The following is an 18947-nucleotide window of genomic DNA, read 5'->3' as shown; positions in this document are numbered from 1 at the left end:
AGGATGATCTTCCTCTCAGAGGTACCATCCAGGTGGATTGGAGAGCCCAGTAGAATCTATAGGAATGTACCAGCTAGAATGGAAGCTAAGAATTTGTATCTGAGGTCATCTGAGGTTCAATGATTCATAGCACAGAGCCAAGAATTCACCCAGATTGTTTCCTTGTTTGACTAAAAAAATAATATATATATATATTTAAGTGTGCTTAAAATTTATTTCTATTAAATACGCAGACATTCAGAAACCTCTGTGACAATGCACAGGTGAAAAAAGCTAGAGTAGTCTTCAATCTCTTGGATCTTATATTTTACAACAGGAGTCAGAGTAAAATGAAATAAGTGTATATGACATAATGTCCTTGGGGATACATCATAAGAAGAAAGATAAATCAGAATAATAGATAATCATGGCATGTGCAGGTTTTATAGAGAATGGTTGGGGAAATCTTTTCAATATTGTGTGAGGTACAGAATAAGGACTGGGGTGTGCCCATTGGATTGTCTTAAACAGATAAAAACCCAAAATGAAAGAATAATAAAGAAAACAAGACTACCAAAGAAAAGTGGAAAAAGGAACCTGCTGTATCCACTATTGGACCATATAAAAACCAATGGAACAAAAGGGAAACTTCAGACTTCGTTCTTCTGGGGTTTTTGGATGAACTGGAATTTCAACTCTTCCTCTTTTGGAGTTTTGGATAACTCTAGGGAGCTATCATCTGTCCTAAATTACTTATTATAAAACTCAATATTGTTGCAGCTGTGCTTTTGCACAGACATGGAAATTCCCTGCTTTTATTGTGAATTAATCAGATGATCCAACTTGCCTGTCTTGCCAACTTCATCAGTGACATAGTGACATATTTTGCAAGTGGGTTGCTGGGTATGGGATCCTCGCTGGAATTCTTTGCTCTTCCATTGTATTTTTTTCCTCCATAAGTGCAATTTCATCAGCTCAGGTGAAGCATAAGTCATTTTCCAACTGTGTGTCTGACCTCTCCATTGTCTCCTAACTTTACTGCTGCAGCCTAGAGACATGGTTTAATTCTGCTGCTGCACACAACACACAGGCAAGTGCACCAGCCTCAATGGTATATGCTGTGGTCATGGCTATGCTCAAACCATTTATTTATAGTCTGAGGAATAAGGTATAAAAGGAACTCTGACTAATCATTTGGAAGGATGACCTACATGCATCATTTGTGTTAGTGGAATAATTAATTGGCTGTGATTTCAGGGCTCAAAGACAGACCCAGAAAGGAATAGAAAAATATGAGCAATGCCTCAGGGAATTGAATGACAACATGAAACACATGAATGTATGTGTCATGGGTGTCCCAGAAGGAGAAGAGAAAGCAAAAAGGGCAGAAGCAATAATGGAGGAAATAATCAATGAAAATTTCCTATCAGCACACAGAAGCAGGAAGTGTCTGTTTATTTCATAATGGTTCAATGTGTTTGAATTTTTTAAATGTATCAAAATGTTTACTAAGAAATTAATGGTGTTTGGGGTTGGATTTTTTTCTCCTTTTGTGTCTTTTCCAATTTTTGTGTTACTCAGCTATTACTTCTTTTTTTCCCTGTATAGTCACATATTTATGTATTCACCACCATCACTATTATCTATATAAGGACATCGCCATTTCTTCCACAAAGAAGGAGGAAGAGTCCAAGAAGGTAGAGACAAAAGAAAAAAAAAAAAAAGAAAGAGAAAAAAGAAAAAATTGTCATCTAAGAAGCAACAAAAAAAAGATAGCATTAAGCTAAAGTAGAATAGAGTCAGACAACATCACCAGTGCCAAGAGTCCCATCCCCTCCCATATGTCCCCCTCTTATATGCATTTAGCTTTGGCATATTGCCTTTGTTACATTAAAGGAAGCATAATACAATGTTTCTGTTAATTATAGTCTTTAGTTTGCTTTGATTGTATTTTTCCCCAATACCACCCTATTTTTAACATCTTGCAAGGTTGACATTCATTTCTTTTCCCTCCTTTAAACCATATTTGTACATTTTATCCCAATTGTTGAGCACTCTAGGTTTCACTGAATTATAAAGTCCCAGGCTTTATCTTCCCTCTTTCCTTCTGGTGTCCCACATGCTCCTAAATTTCCTCTTTCAAAATACTCACAGTCATCTTTGTTCAGTGTACTTACATTGCTGTGCTACTGTCACCCAAAACTGGGTTCCAAATCTCTCACTCCTGCCTTTTCCTATCTGTCTGCATTGCTCTCTTTAATATTTCCTCTCCAGCAGGTAGATTTTTCACAAACTGTCATTGTCTGTTTGTCAGAGAATATTTTAAACTCTCCCTCATATTTGAAGGACAGTTTTGCCAGATATAGGATTCTGGTTGGTGGTTTTCCTCTTTCAGTATGTTAAATATATCACCCCCTTCTTTCTTGCCTCCATGGTTTCTACTGAGCAATCCATACACAGTATTATCAAGCTTCCTTTGTATGTGATGGATTGCTCTTCTCTTGCTGCATTCAGGATTCTCTCTTTGTCTTTGGTGTTTGGTAATCTGATTATTAAGTGTCTTTACATAGGCCTATTCAGATCTATTCTGTTTGGTGTATGCTGCACTTCTTGGATCTGTAATTTTATATCTTTCATAAGAGATGGGAAGTTTTCATTGATTATTTCTTCTGTTATTGCTTCTGTCCCCTTTTCCCTTCTCTTCTCCTTCTGGGACACCCATGACATGTACATTCATGCATTTCATGTTGTCGCTCAATTCCCTGAGACGTTGCTCATATTTTTCCATTCTTTTCCATATCTGTTCTTTTGTGTGTAGGATTTCAAGTGTCTTGTTCTCCAGTTCCTGAGTGTTTTCTTCTGCCTTTTGCGATCTGCTGTTGTATGTCTCCATTGTGTCTTTCATCTCTTGTGTTGTGCCTTTCATTTCCATAGATTCTGCCAGTTCTTTTTTTGAACTTTCAATTTCTACCTTATGTACACCCAGTGTTTTCATTATATGCTTCATCTCTTTTGCCATATCTTCCCTAAACTTTTTGAATTGATTTAGCCTTAGTTGTTTCAATTCCTGTATCTCAGTTGATGTGTAAGTTTGTTCCTTTGACTGGGCCATAACTTCATTTCTCTTAGTGTAGGTTGTAGTTTTCTGTTGTCTAGGCATCTGGTTTCCTTGATTACGCCAATCAGGTTTTCCCAGACCAGAATGGGCTCAGGTCTCAGAAGGGGGGCAATATTCAGTATCAGGTTTCCCTGAGGGTGTGTCTTAGAAGATTGACACACCTTGTGAGGATTCAAGCTGCTGTTCTTTTCCTAACCTGCCCATCACCCCTGACTGGTGTATGGAGTTGTGGCCTGCTTAGTTTCTGTTTTGGCTGTTTTCTCCCAGTATCTGGTGTTTGGCTCTGAATGGAAGGCAGGTAGTAGAGCTGAGCACCATCTCCCTCCTCTTAAGGAAGATACACACCCTAGGGAGTTATCATCTGCATTTAAATATGCTCTTTGTCTCTCTGACTCTGCTATCTCCACCCTTGTCTGGGTCAGAGTGCTGGGAACTGAAAATGGCTGAGGCTTTCTCCACTGAGCATCTGGGGTTGAGAGAGAGAAAAAGGGACAGAAAGCCCCCTTTCAGGGTCAGTCTATGCCCCCACCCCCCAGTTTCACCCATCAGCCAGATATAGCACCTGGTCCTCTGGGTTTCCCCTCCTGGGACAGAGAAATCTTCCAGCTCTTTAAGGTCAGTCATCACTAAAAGCCTCTGCTTGTTGGGGATTTGTAGCTTTTATTGAGCAGTCCCCATTTGTTAATTAAAACCCCAGATGGAGCTGGACTGAGGTATATTCGCTTGTTGAGAAAGTGCTGCTTTCTACTACAGTGAGGTTTTGCAGTTTGGGCTACTGTGGGGGTAGGGGTCTCCAGCTTGGGTCTGCAGTTTTTACTGACTGATTTTATGCTGTGATCTCAGGCATTCCTCCTAATCCAGACTGGTGTATGATATGTGGAGAATCATGATTGAAAGACCTACAATCTGTATGGGGGCAGACAGGTTGATAATAATGGGGGTGGAGACATTGAAATCTTAGATTGTGGGTTATTTTTACCAGACAAAACTATAATGGTCTGCCCTTAGGAAACAACCTCCAGAACTTTAGTCTGCCCTGAGGAATCTGCCATCCAACCTTCACCTAAAGAGAGTAACCTTTCTGTGACTTATAAACGTGTAGCCATCTCCCCTAATCAAGCAGCCCTCATTCCTCTGTTTGTAGAGTGAACATTACCAGGACTTGCACCTTATTCTGAAGAGATTTAGTACATTTCAGGTTATATGCAGGACAGTTGAGTATTGTTAGGTGGAAATATGGCTGTTATTGTTCTTATTTAGAGCTCAAGTATGGTTTAAGGTGATTTGTATGGCTGCCAAATTGACAAGGAGTGGACTGTGATGGTTGTGTTCCTGTGTCTACTTGGCCAGGTGATTTCATTCAGTTGTTTGTCCAAGCAAGAACTGGCTGATTGCTACTGTGAGGCCATTTCATGCACTTAACTCATCAGTAAGTTGATTGCATTTATCCTTGAATGCATCTACAATCAACTCAGGAAATGGCCTTCAACAGTGAGAGATATCTCATCCAGTCATTTGAATGTTCTAAAGGGAGAAGGGATGATTTCAGCAGTCAGAAGAGAGAATTTACATCTCTACCTCAGCAATCCACCTTGTCCTGTAGAATTCATCAAGGACTTTCTTCATAGTTTCAAGCTTCCAGCCCACCCTCCAGAATTTGGACTTGTGCATCCCCACAATTGCATGAGAAAATTCTTCCAAAAATCTGAGAATATTTGCAGACACCTTCTGTTGGTTCTCTTTCCCTACAGAAAGCTGATTAATACACCACAGCATGGGTTATCCTATCCACTGATTATCAAAATCTTCTTCTGCTGAAGTCACCTTCTGGTGAGCATTCACATGGGTCAAAATACTTTCCTGATTTTCACTCATTGAGAAAGATGTATACACATAGACTTCCCCCTGACTTCTTTGTCCTGAATTCCCCTGGCTTTTACTCCTGACTTCTTTGTCACCTATTTTCCAAGTATGTTTCTTCCAAATCCCTGAGCACATAACCAAATCACTGGTTACTGCCCACAAATGCACCTCCAGCCATTTCTCTTTCCAAGCAAAATGAGTGACCAGGTGCTCTGCTCAAAGTTCTTCTGACTGGGAGCATTCCATCCACCACTGCCCTTCAAGGATAGCCTAGAAAGGAGCTGCAGTGCTTCAGCTATCCACTTAAAGGTGGCACCTATATTTCATGCAGAACCATCTCAAAACAAGATCCAAATTTTCTTTCCTCAGTCAATTCATCATAGGGAACATCTCAAAAACCATAGCAGCTGCTTGGGAAACAGAAGGCAGTGAAGCAGGAGTGGGGGACAAGGGCATTTTGTACACTTCCTCCTGCAACTTTCTCGTGCTTTCAGGGCTTGTGTGAACAGGATCTCTTATATGCTAGTTCAATTTGATGATGGAGTGCTGCTGTGCACTCCCAAATTTAGTGCTTGGTGGATCAGAAAGTACTCATGAGAGCAACTCAGGTCTCATGGTAACTTGGCTGCCTGTGGTTAATAAAGCATACACCCTCTACTAAGACCCAGGAATGGAAAAATGTATTTTTCAAAAGGAGAGCAGTTATCTAAAGAGGATGTTAGGGTTTTGCTCCCAGTTCCTTAGGGTCTTCATTGTGGTTCTACCATAGGGTTGTGCCAAAGGCTCCAAATGTCCTCTCTATTTTCCAGTGAAACTTCTAGCACCATTTGGAACATGTGACTCAAGTGGCAGAGCAGCTTGCACAGTGGACTGGACCTGTGGCATACTCTCCCTTTTTTTACAAGTTATCACTCAAATCTAGCAGCTTGTCAGGGCACTCAGTAAATGGGCTGGAAAACCATACCCAAATGAGGAATACATCAAATCCAAAGTTGCCAAATAGGTGTTATTTTGGGGTCATAGGAAGAGCCAGATGCCACACCTTATCCTTTGTCTTAGAAGGGAAATCTCTACACACTCCACAACACTGGACACATAGAAATTTCACTGAGTTGGAAGTCTCCTGAATTTTGGTTGATTTGTTCTGCTACACTCTGACATGCAAATACCTTTCCAATAAGTCTGGAGTAGTTGCTACTTCTCATTTGCTAGGTTAAATCAGCATAATATCAATATAATGGACCAGAGTGATGGGCTTTGGAAGTGAGAGATGATCAATTTTTCTGCAGACTAGATTATGACATTGGCCTACAGAGATGATATATCCTCGAGTTCGGACATGAAGGTGTATTTCAGGTGTATTAGATTCCCAACTGTTACAAGAAAGACTATACCATGGGTTGGCTTAACCAATAGGAATTTCAGCTCAATCTTTTGAGGCTAGAAAAAGTCCAAATTGAGGTGTAAGCTAGGCACAGTCCTTGTAGGCAGTGGAGTTCTGGGGTTGGCTGCCAAGAATGCTCAGATCCTCAGCATTCTCTCAAAAGGCAATACAGATAATGATGTCTTTGCTTTTCCCTTCTAGGTTCCATTGCCTTCCTGCCCTTTCCTCTGGCTTTCTCTCTATGGCCTTCTCAATAAGTCCTCCAGTATTAAGATTAGGACCCATCCTGATTTATTTGGCTACACCTCAACTAAAAATAATATCCTCAAATAGTCTTCAATAACCTTCAAATGTCTTCAAACATCTTCTATTTCCTCAAACAGTGATATCATATAAGGAACAGCAGCTGCTATTGGAGTCCCCACATGGTTAACTTTACAAAAATCAGCTGTCATCTTCCAAGATCCATCTGTTTTCTGCACAGGCCACCGAGGAGAATTGAATGGAGATTTTGTGGGAATCAACACTCCCACATCTTTCAAGTCCTTGATGGGGGCACTAATCCCTGCAATCCCTCCAGGAACGTGGTATTGCTTTTGTTTCACTATGTTTCTAGATAGAGACAGTTCCAGTGGCTTCCACTAGGCCTTTCCTGCCATAACATCTCTCATTCCACATGTCAAGTAAGCAGTGTGGGGATTCTGTCAGGTGCAGAATGTGTCTATTTCAATTATGCATTCTGGAATGGGAAAAACAACCACAGAAAGGGATTGGTAATCAACTGGAATCGCTGTATAGACAGACCTGAGCAAAAACTCCATTGATCACCTGACCTCCATAAATTCCTACATTTACTCAGGGATTCTGGTGTCATTTTGGGTCTTGTGGAATTAACATCAGTTCAGAGCTAGTGTTTGGTAACCCCTGAAATGTCTGATCATTTCCTTTTCCAAAATGCACAATCATCCAGATAAAAGGCCATTGTTCTACTTGGGGAATGCTGGAAGTTAGGTCGGCAGTATACATTTTTGGTCGTATAGCAGCATCCTTCCCCACAGTGTCCTGATGTTGGCTTCCTTCCATGGGTGCTGGGCTTGTAAGATGACCCAAGTCTGGGAAGTGACTGATGGGCTATGAATTTGTTTTGTGATTCAAGTAAGGCTTTTGTTCAGTTGACCTAGAACTCTTGTGCTTATGGATATCAAGTAAGAATCCAGTTGACTGCCCATCCATTTCACTTCTAGGTACCCCAAGATCAACTATCCAATGCCACATGTCCCTATGAGTCAGAATATTCTGATCACAGCTTTGAGTCTGATCTTGATTACAGTAGCCACTCCCACCTTGTCTTGGCAATTAAGTGTTGCCAAGTTTCTTGGTTTCTGCCAAGTGTTTATGGATCCAAGTTCAAGACAGCAGTTCCTACACTATTATCATATATACAAAAAAAGTGAACAGAGGTTCCTTCAGGGATGATGGAAATAGTCTAACAAAATTATTGCTCACAGTTGTGAAAGGTGAGTCCTCTGTACATTCCTGGAGTGTGTGAGCAGGTCAGACATGATAAATCTGCTCTAACATTCCAATCTCCCTATGCCTTTGGTTTCCCTCATTTTACATTATACAAGGGTAGGTCTGGCATTTCAACCTCACATCATATAGGCTACTGTTTGGTCCATGCTTCAGCCAGTGAACTGAACATACTGATCCACCCCTTTCTAACCCCTCATGTTACATGATTGAATCCAGAGTCTCTGCCTAGTGGACCTATGATTGTTGGGTTTATGTGTAAATGTGCTCAGTTAATGGTGCCCAATTGTCTGGTCAAGCAAGCACTGTTGTAACCATTATTTCAAGGACATTTTGTGGACTTAAATCATCAGTAAGTGGATTACATCTATGACTGATTACACCTACAATCAACCAAGGGAGTGTCTTCAGCAATGAGAGACATTTATTCCAATCAGTTGAATGATTTAAAAGGAGAAGTGATGGCTTCAGCAGATCAGAAGATAGAATTTTCATCTCTACTTCTGCGAGCCAGCCTCCCCTGGGGAATTCAACAAAAACCTTCATCAGAGTCACCAGCTTGCAGCTTTCCCTACGGAATTTGGCATCATGTATACCCACAGCTGCAGGAGACACTTTTATAAAATCTTATATTTATAGATATCTCTTGTTGGTTCTGTTACCTTAGAGAATCCTGACTAATTCAGGGCCAGTTCAACACTTACAGCCTGATCTAACTTTATGCTCCTTCCAACATTATATTATCCCACATACTTGATATCTATTCCCATGCATATTTCCCTGATTTCTGTCGGTATACATTGGAAAAGGCATGCAGTACATTTGGAGGGCAGCACACCTTGTGGGTCACACTTTGTACCTCACCTTTTGGGGCCTGTTGGAACTTTAGTGTAGTTATAGGTCTGGAAGGAGAGAGGAGTTATGGGGTGTGTCAATAGAGATTGGTTCTAGGGAAAACAGCAATAAAATTGCAAAATTTTAGCTAAGAAAGAGAAAGGAAGGAGAGAATGTAAATTAGCAAAATGTGAAATGAAATTGAGGACATTATTAGGTATTGTAGATATTAAAAGATTATAAGTGAATGCTCTAAACAATTAACAATCTAAATAATTTGGAAGTAATGGACAAATTCTTAGAAATACACTACTTACCTAATTTGACTCAAGAAGAAATAGAAGATATCAATGGATCTATAATAAGTAAAGGGATTTAATTAGCAACCAAAAACTTCCCAAAGATAAGTCCAGAACCAATAGCTTCAATGATGAATTTCATCAAATATTCAAATAATTAACTCCAATAATTTGCCAACTCTTCCAAATAGAAGCAGAGGGAACTCTCCCTAATTCATTCTATGGTGGTAACATTAATGTGATATGCAAAGCTAAATAAAGACATAATAAAAAAGGAAACTAAGAATCAATTTCCCTCATGAATATAGATGCAAACTCCATAAGAAAATACTAGCAAATTGAATCCAACAGAAGTGTAAAAGAATTATCCCCCATGACCAAATTGGATTTATGTTGTGAATGCAAGGGTGTTTACCATAATAAAATAAATCAGTGTAGTACATCACACTAACAGAATGAAGGAGTAATTCACATGATAATTTCATTTGATTTGGAAAATGCATTTGACAGATCCAGCACCCTTTCATGACACATAGAATAAAGCTCATCATATAGTCAATGCTGATAAAGTGATGGCCTTCCCCTTGAGGTCTGGAACAAGACAAGGATGCCCAATTTCACTATTTTTATTCAGTTTTGTACTGCAAGTCTCTCCCAAAAGTATTAGGCAATGGAAAAAGTGAAAAGCATCCATCTGGAATGGAAGAAGTAAAACTATGTTTATTCAAGATGACATAAAACTTTATATAGAAAATACAAAATGATCTACAATAAACTTGTTGAGTTCATAAACAATTCAAGTCCAATGCAAGCTACAATAGTAAAAAATTATTTGTGTTTTATACTTAAGAAGATTCCTAACTGGAAGTTTAAAAGAATTCACTGGGAATAGCATCTTAAATTAAAAAAACAAAAAGAGAACACTTGGGTATAAGTTGAACTCAAGAAGTGATGGACTTGTACACTGAAAACTACAAAACCCTGCTGAAGACAACTAGAGAGGACCCAAGTAAATGGCAAGACTGCCTGTGTCATTCTATAGGAAGAATTAATATTATAAACTGTCAGTAATATCCCAAGTGATCTAAAGTTGAACATAATCCCTATGTAAACCCCAGGAGCAATTTTAGCAGAAACAGAAAAGCTGCTCCTCATTCACATGGAATTACACTTCACAGGACTGACTGCACAACCACCTTAGGGTGTTGCTTTCATTTATTTCCATGTCTCTTGACCTTTTGAGACAGTTTGAGTGGAAGCACAGAATCTTATTCTTTTCACAATCCTCAGACCATAATTTAGTGCTTACCATACAGTATTTGCTGAATAAATATTTGTTGAATGAATGAAAACAAATGATTGAGTGAGTTTGAAAGATATTGCTAACCTTGGAGGGGAAAGGGAGAGGTAGAGAAACAAGAGGATGCACCATTTAGTGAGGGCATCCCAACAGAATCAGATTCAACACAGGAGGAGACAGATGAGAATCAGAGGATGTTTCAGTGTATCCAGAATCTTTCTCTAGAATCAGAGATAGGGGAAATCACTATGGGAGATGTTGAAATACTAGAACACTCAGCTAAAGAGAGGCAACCTCTTGGGGGGAAGGAGTCCACCAGGATAAGAGATGAACATCAAGTTCCAAGCTATCTCCCAAATGTGAACATTAGCACAAGTTTGCACTGTGTTTGTCTTTCTTACCTCCAGAGAACTAACTATCTCCAGGAGAGGAGAGACAAAAGAATACATCACTCATGACACTCATGGGAACAAAATCCCTAAAGGCAAGGAAACTCTAAAAGCTTCCCCTATACTATCTCAATTCTATTTTACTAATCTCTGGTGAGGAGGAAATGAAATTTTGCCTTCTAGAGACCTCATGAGTCCTTCCATCTCCCTGCCCTTTGTGGGAGCAGAGCTTCCAACTTCATCCTTCATTCAAGGAATAATCTGCATTTGGGACCCCAGACCCTTCTTTGATGATTTCTGAGTGAGTCAATGAATCTTCACCAGAGAGGCAAAAATGGGAAAAAAAACATAAAGAAAGCCTAATCACACAATATCCAGCCTTGTTAAAAAGAATGATTGTGGAGGGAGGTAAGAGATACAGTAAAACATCTTTTTTTCATTTGTCTCATTTGGCTTTAGCTCTCACTCATGGGGCTTCCCTCATGGAAGTATCTATTTAACCACATTCATCCATTTTTTTCTTTAAGTCTTTCAACAAACATTTATTCATAAAATACTTCATGGTAGGAACTGAATATTATTCTAGGTATAAAGAAATAAGTAAGACATTTTTCTCTGTTTCAAAGATTACATCTAAATATGGCAAGAGGCATAGAAATGAGCACATGCAATACCCTGAGGTGGCACCAAAATCCTGATGAAGAGAACCCAGAAATTTGAGCTCAACCTGTGTAGGTGAGTGAAGGCTTCACAAGGGCATGGATAATTTTACTGAGCCTTGAAGGATTCCAGAAGGAGAATGCGTTAGAAGTGTCACAAATATGGGATCAATATGACTGTAAGTTGTGGTTGGGTATTAAATGTATTTCTTAGCATCTGTTGAATAATGAGTGCTTGGGAGTGAAAAGTGGAACATGAGCCTGGACATATTTGCAGCAGCCAGATAACAGAGAGCCTTGTGTTTTGTCCACGAGACTGATATTTATGTTTGAATTTATTGAGGAGCCAATGCAGGGTTTATAGGAAGTGATGTTCATGAAATGTCTTGCCCTGTGGAAAGCTAGCTGTGGATGAATTCTGTTGTCCAATTCCTGGAGAGTTAATAAGGATGGCAATAGCACAGTGGAAGTGGCGATGGAGATTTGGGTAATGAATCTCTGTGGGGTTGAATCATAATATATAGAAATATTCTCTCTTAATACTAGGGCACAATGTCAAACATTTTGTATTCATTATTTTATTTAATTCTTTAAACTATCTTTGAAATTGTTGTCCCTCTTCTGATTTAATTGATGAAGAGTATGAGACTAACAGCAGAGTAATATTCTGGCCAAGGAATGTAATTGTTTCTGGAATGAAGCTTGGATTTCAGTCTCCTGGGCTTTGCAGTTCACTAATAATTTTACTTTGTAATAAACTTAATTTTTTAAGGGAGTGTTAGACTTACAGAAAAAAATTCAAGGATAGTAGATACAGGTTCCTAAGCCTCTCACCTATTCTCATATCCTGAATATCTTTCATCCAAATTTCATATTACATTTATTTGTTGTAAATAACAGTTTCTTGGACTCTACTTGATTTTGTTTACCTGGATATTTCTGAGGAGTGCTGGTCAGGTATTTTGTAAAATATCCTCAGTTGGAATTTTTACGATGTTCTTCTCATGGTTAGACTGCGATTATGAGTTGTAGAGGAAACACCAGAGATAAAGTTCTATTTTCATTACATCATGTATACAGGTGCATCTTATCAATGTGACTTATTCTTTTTGATGTTGACTTGATCAGCAGTGTTTACCAGGTTTCCCTACTTCAAAGATCCTCACTTTCCCCACTTTTCCATCTATATCACCTTTGGAGAAGTCACTATGTGAATCCTACACTTCAGGAGTGGGAGTTATGCTCCTTCTTGAGAAAACAACATCTACATAAATTACTGGAATTCTCCTGCATGGGAGATTTGTCTCTGCTTATTTATATATTCAATAATTTAGGTATATCATTATAGACTCATGAGATTATTTTATACTTTGGGTTGTGATACACTACTTTATTTTGTTGTTCAGTTTCTTTCAGGTTTGCCAGTGGGATCTCTTTGAGCTGTGCCCTGTGTCTCTTTGATATAGCCCCATCATTAGGGCTTTATTTTAGCACCTACTTACTTTTTGGTACTGCAAGAAGCTCAAGGCTCTTCTAATAGACTTCTTTTCTAAGCCTAGAGTCATCATTTCTCCCAGGAGATTTTTAATGGGGAATCATGTTAAACACCACGGTCTGGGCTTTATCTGTGCTCCTTGCTACCAGACCTCTAGGCCCCCACCACTGAAAAGGAAAGAAATATATATGTTTCTACTAACCTGTGCATGTACACATATCCATAAATATTTCTGCATGTAATTGTCTGTGTCTGTATTAACCTACTCATGAGTTTATGGTGTTGTGTCTAACTATAAACCATCACCACATAGAAACTTCTAGCCTCCTCCCCTTGCTTATGTGTAACCTCCCACACTACAGTGAGAAATGTATACCCTTCATCTTCCATCCATGTACTTATTTGTTTGATTCCAGTGTACATGGATAGAAGTAATAGAATTATTAGCCCACACCCTGGTGGGACAAACTTCTCCAAAATTGTACAGCACTTATACACAGCTTCTGTTCCCTTCATTTTCCAGACTCCATTCATAGCCAATATTATTTCAGCACCTTTTCCACTCATTCCCTTGCATGGGTGTTTCATACATTTGTATACAGTTAGATTGCTTTGTCACATTTTACATTCCATGAAGGCATTTCCTTGATATTGTGAATCAATCTTTTATTTGCATATATTAAGGCTCACTGTTTGTATTGTAACGGTCAGTGTGTTTTAACAAATGCATAAAATCATGTGTCTATAATTATTGTATAATATAGAGTAGTTTCACTGCTCTAAAATTCCCATGTGCTTCACTTATTCAACCCTCCTGCCTTCTCCCCAATCCCTATGCGAAAAGTGATCATTCTGGAGTATCTATTGCTTTGCCTAGTCCAGTGTCATAATTGAAATTATACTTATGTAGTATATTTAGACTGGTCTTTCAATTAGCAAGAAACATTTAAGATTCATCCTTGATGGTTTGAGGCTGGATGGACTCTTTTTATCACTGAATAATATTCCATTTTATGGATACAGTGGAATGTGTTTATCCACTCAGCTATTGAAGGACATCATGGATGTTTTTAGATTTTGGAGAATATAGGTAAAGCTTCTATAAACATTTACATGTAGTTTTTGTGTGGACTCAAGTGTTCAAATTAGCTGTATACCTGACAGCACAGTTGCAGTATTGCATGGTGTTTCAGTTTGCTAAAGCTGCCACAATGCAATATACCAGAAATTGATTGGCTTTTACAGTTGGGGTTATTGGCTTCATACTTCTATAACTATGGAATGTTCAAATTAAGGCATCAACAAGAGGATACCTTCTCTGAAGAAAGTCCACTGGTATTTGGGTCACCACTATCACATGAGAAGGCACATGGCTGGACTCTGCTGGTTTTTCTCTCCTAGGTTTTGTTGCTTTTCAGTTTCTGGCTTCAGAGGCTCTCTCTGCTTCTGTTGGGAGTTTTCTGTCTCTGAGATTTCTCAGCTTCTCCTGTCTTTTGTCCTCTTAAAGAACTCCAGTAAAGGACCAAGACACACCTTGAATGGGCTGTGTCACATCTCAATTGAAACAATCCAATCAAAAGGTCTTATCACCAATAGATCTTCACCCACAAGCATGGTTTAAAAGCTTCAAACCAGTACAGATTGTAAGGCAATGTTTAGTTTTACTTGGTGCTGCCAAACTGTCCTCTGGCTCTGCTACATTTTGTATTCTCAGTAGCAATGATCGAGGATTTATATTGCACCCTATCCTCAGTGCCTTCTGGTATTGTCACTGGTTAGGTTTGTAGCTATTCTAATAAGTGTGTGATGGTGTAACACTGAGGTTTATTGTTGCAATTCCCCAATGTGCTGGCTTGTATCTATTATGTCCCCCACCAAAAAAAAAAACAAAAAAAAAAAAAACAAAAAACAAAACATGTTCTATAAGTCGAATCTTGTTGGTGCAGTGTTATTATGTGTGGGATCTTTCGATTAATTGTTTTTCCATATAGATGTGACCCATCCAGTTTTGGGAGTGACCTTTTGATTAGATTATTTGCATGGAGATGTGACCCCACCCATTGAAGGAGGGTCTTCATTAGTTTACTGGAGTCCAAAGGAGAGCTGAGAGCTGACACAGACCCAGACACTTGGAGATTCAGACAGAAAGACGTTTGGCAATGCTAAGCTAAGCGATGAAGCTCAGAGTTTGTCCTGGAGAAGCTAAGAGGGGATCTGATATGCTTAGAGAGACATGCCCTGGGAGAACAAGCAAGGATGCACAAGAGCTAAGAGAGAGAAGCTAAGAGAGACAAAAGCCCAGACACATTTTAGAGAAAGTCATTTTGAAACCAAAACCCAGAAGCAAAGGACTAGTGTGCCAGCCACATGCCTTCCCAGCTGACAGAGATGTTCCAGATGCCATAAGCCTTTCTTCAGTTAAGGTATCCTCTTGTTGATGCCTTAGTTTGGACACTTTTATGGCTTTAGAACAGTAAATTTGTAACCTTATAAATCCCCTTTGTAAAAGCCAATTCATTTCTGGTATTTTGCATTCTGATAGCTTCAGCAAGCTGGAACACCCAATAGCAAATAATTTTGAACTACTTTTATTGGCTTATTTACAACTACATATCTTGTTTGGTTCATATTTGGTTCAGATCTTTTGCCTATTTATTAACTGGATGCTTGCTTTTTTTAGTGTTTGGTGTTGAGAGGTCTTCATATATTTGGATAAAAAATCTTTTATTAAACATGTTTTTTAAATATTTACTCCAAATCTGTGGATTTTCTTTTCATTCCTTAACAATGTCTTTCACAGAGCAATAATTTTGTATTTTAATAAAGTCCGATTTACAAATATTCTTCACTCATGGATCCTGACATGGGTGCTAAATTTAAATACTCATCACCTAAGCCCTGTCCTCTAGATTTTCTTCTATGTTTTATTCTAGAAGTTTTATACTATTGCATTTCATTTTTAAGTGTACGATTCATATTGAGTTAATTTTGGGGAACTATATGCAATCTGTGTGTAAGTTCCTCTTTTGTTTTGCATGTGTGAATCCTATTCTTCCTGCACCAATTGTTGAAAGATCATAATTTCTCCATTGAATTGCCCTTGCTGCTTTGTGAAATATTGGTTGACTGCATTTATTTGGGTGTATTTCTGAATTCTCTAACATAGTGAATGTATCTATTTCAGCAACACAACAGTGTTTGATTATTGTGTTTTGATTGTTAGACTTGAACTCAGGTAGTATGCATCCTGCAGATTTGTACTCCTTGTGCATATGATTTTGTTTATCTTGGTCTTTTGCATTTCCATAGAAAATTTAGAATTAGTTTGTCAATATACACAAAATAACCTGCTGGCATTTGAATGGGTTTTGGTTGAAAGCATAAATTAAGTTGGGAAGAAACTCATCTTAAGAATATCATCCTACATTTCATGAAGATTGAATATCTTTATTTATTTATGTATTTTAGAAGTTTTTATTGTAGTAGCCCATATCATACTCAAAAATTCTCATCTGATACATTTTAGGTGTGCAATTGATATGAATTACATTCAAAATCTTGTGCTATCACACCATATCTATGACTCTGACTTCTCATCAAAAGATACAAAATGACTGGTCAAAATGATTGTTGAATGAAATAAACTCTAAGACCATTTGTAGTGGAAAGTATTGCCTTGGGAACATGTCTACAGTTATGGACAATGATGGGTGTTTGGAAACAGCATCACAGAGAAGCAGGAGCATTTGTTTTCATGGTGTTTTTAGTTAAAGGTCTTCAGATCTATATATAATAAATACAAATAATTAATTTAATGAGCTTAACACATAACCAGAGTGTTTATGTTAATTTGTTGACCACTGCCTGTGGTTACATTTGCATTGTTCAGGCTCTTTTCCAGCAGTTTCACCAGCTGCATGGAATCAGAAAACCAAACCCATGTTTCAGAATTTTTCCTCCTGGGACTCTCAGAAGATGCTGAAGTGCAGCCCCTCCTCTTTTCGATGTTCCTGACAATGTACCTGGTCACCTTCATTGGGAACCTACTCATCATCCTGACCATCATCTCTGACTCCCACCTCCACATGCCCATGTACTTCTTCCTCTCTAACCTGTCTTTTACGGATATCTGTCTCACCTCCAGCACTGTCCCAAAGATGCTGCTAACTATCCAGACAGAGAGCAAGATCATAACTTATGGAAACTGCCTCACCTAGATGTACTTTTTTATTCTTTTTGGAGGATTGGACAACTTCCTCCTGGCTGCAATGGCCTATGACCGCTTTGTGGCCATCTGTCATCCCCTGCACTACACAGTCATCATGAACCCCCAGCTCTGTGTTCTTCTGCTGCTGGCATCCTGGGTATTAAGTATTCTGGTCTCTCTCTTACAGAGCTTAATGGTTTTGCGATTGTCTTTTTGTACCAAGTTTGAAATCCCCCACTTTTTTTGTGAACTTAATCAAGTAGTCCAGCTTGCTTGTTCTAATACCTTCCTCAGTGACCTAGTGATATACTTTGTAACTGGAATTGTGGGTATTTTTCCACTCACTGGGATCTTTTTCTCTTACTCTAAGATTTTATCTGCTATTTTGGGAATTCCATCAGCTAGAGGCAAGTATAAAGCATTTTCCACATGTGGGTCTCACCTCTCAGTAGTGTCACTGTTTTATGGTACAGGTCTTGGAGTGTATCTTAGTTCTGCTGTTGCCCAAACTTCAAGGGCAAGTGCAATAGCCTCAGTGATGTACACGGTGGTCACTCCCATGCTGAACCCCTTTATCTACAGTCTTAGACACAAGGACCTAAAGCATGCCTTAAAAAAACTCTTCAGCTGAGAAACATTGTCTATATACAAGGCTCTTTTGTCTCAAGGATAGAAATTTGTTCATGATTAACAGAGTTTAAATACTGAGGTATCTATCTAGATATTTTTTATCAGTGTTTAGAAACATAATCTCCTTTTGCCTGCTTTCTAGAATTCCATCTCTACTCTTTATCCATCCAAACCATGTGTACTTTGGTAGTTTGTTTTAAATCATTGAACTTCTGTTGTATTCCCTGGATTCAGTATCCAGACTGACTCTGAGAGCTGAATATTCAGAGGTCACTATTTAATGTGGTTATTGGGTACATATAAATTTAAAGGAAATGTTGGATGGATGAAGGTGTGCTGCATTTCTAATTACTGAAATGAACTGCTCTTGTGGTATATGCTTTTGGTGAAAACCATTTGATCTATCAAATGCGGAGTACCTGTTATATAGTTTGTGTTAACTGGCTACAGAAAGAGGTCACATCCTGAACTGTAACCATCTGTTTAAGTTTCAATAATCCACATCGCTTCCCTGATATATGATTTTCTTCAGCACAGCCCTATTTTAGTTAGGTGAGGATGTAATAGACGTTACAATCCCTGATTCTGCAAACATTGATATGGTCCCTAGTCTCTGTGACTCTTCCAGTGATGTAATGTTGCTTTTTAAAAAATTATTTTCATAGGCAGGTGAATTTTCAGGAAATTTCCCTTGGCACTTCCTACAATAATAGTCCTCAAATACGATTCTAACAAGCAACATGGGTATTTTATCCATTGCAAACTATGTCTTTTTCAACTATTAATCCCAGACATTAGGAAGTAATATCAGGGTTTTTTGTAAAACTACTGTGTTCTTTGTGAGGAGGAATGAATCTAATTCTTTGTGCATGAACTGAACCCAGAGACATCACTTTGCTTGCAGAACCAGAGTGGCAATTTGGGATTAAAAATTGCTATGAGCTTCACTGCAAAGGAGAGGCTAAACTTGCATATAGTTGTGCCTAAGAGTCTCTCCCCGAGTACTTCTTTGTTGCTCAGCTGTGGCCCTCTCTCTCTCTAACTGAGCCACCTCGACAGGTGAACGAACTCACTGCCCTCCCCCCTATGTGAGACCCATCTCCCAGGGGTGTAAATCTCCCTGGCAACGCAGGATATGACTCCCGGGGATGAATCTGGACCCAGCATCGTGGGACTGAAAGTATCTTCTTGACCAAAAGGGCGATGCAAAGTGAGATGAAATAGTTTCAGTGGCTGAGAGATTTCAAATGGAGTCGAGAG

General features: G+C 38.8%; 1 pseudogene; it reads left to right on the top strand.

Moving 5' to 3' along the window:
• Positions 1–16767: 16767 nt before the first annotated feature.
• LOC119520590 lies at positions 16768–17688 on the top strand (annotated as a pseudogene).
• The last annotated feature ends 1259 nt before the right edge of the window (positions 17689–18947 follow it).

The sequence above is a fragment of the Choloepus didactylus genome, chromosome 25 (assembly GCF_015220235.1).
Source record: "Choloepus didactylus isolate mChoDid1 chromosome 25, mChoDid1.pri, whole genome shotgun sequence".
NCBI lineage: Eukaryota > Metazoa > Chordata > Mammalia > Pilosa > Megalonychidae > Choloepus > Choloepus didactylus.
The sequence above is the reverse complement of the archived record's forward strand: the minus strand, read 5'-3'. Positions and strand labels throughout refer to the sequence as shown.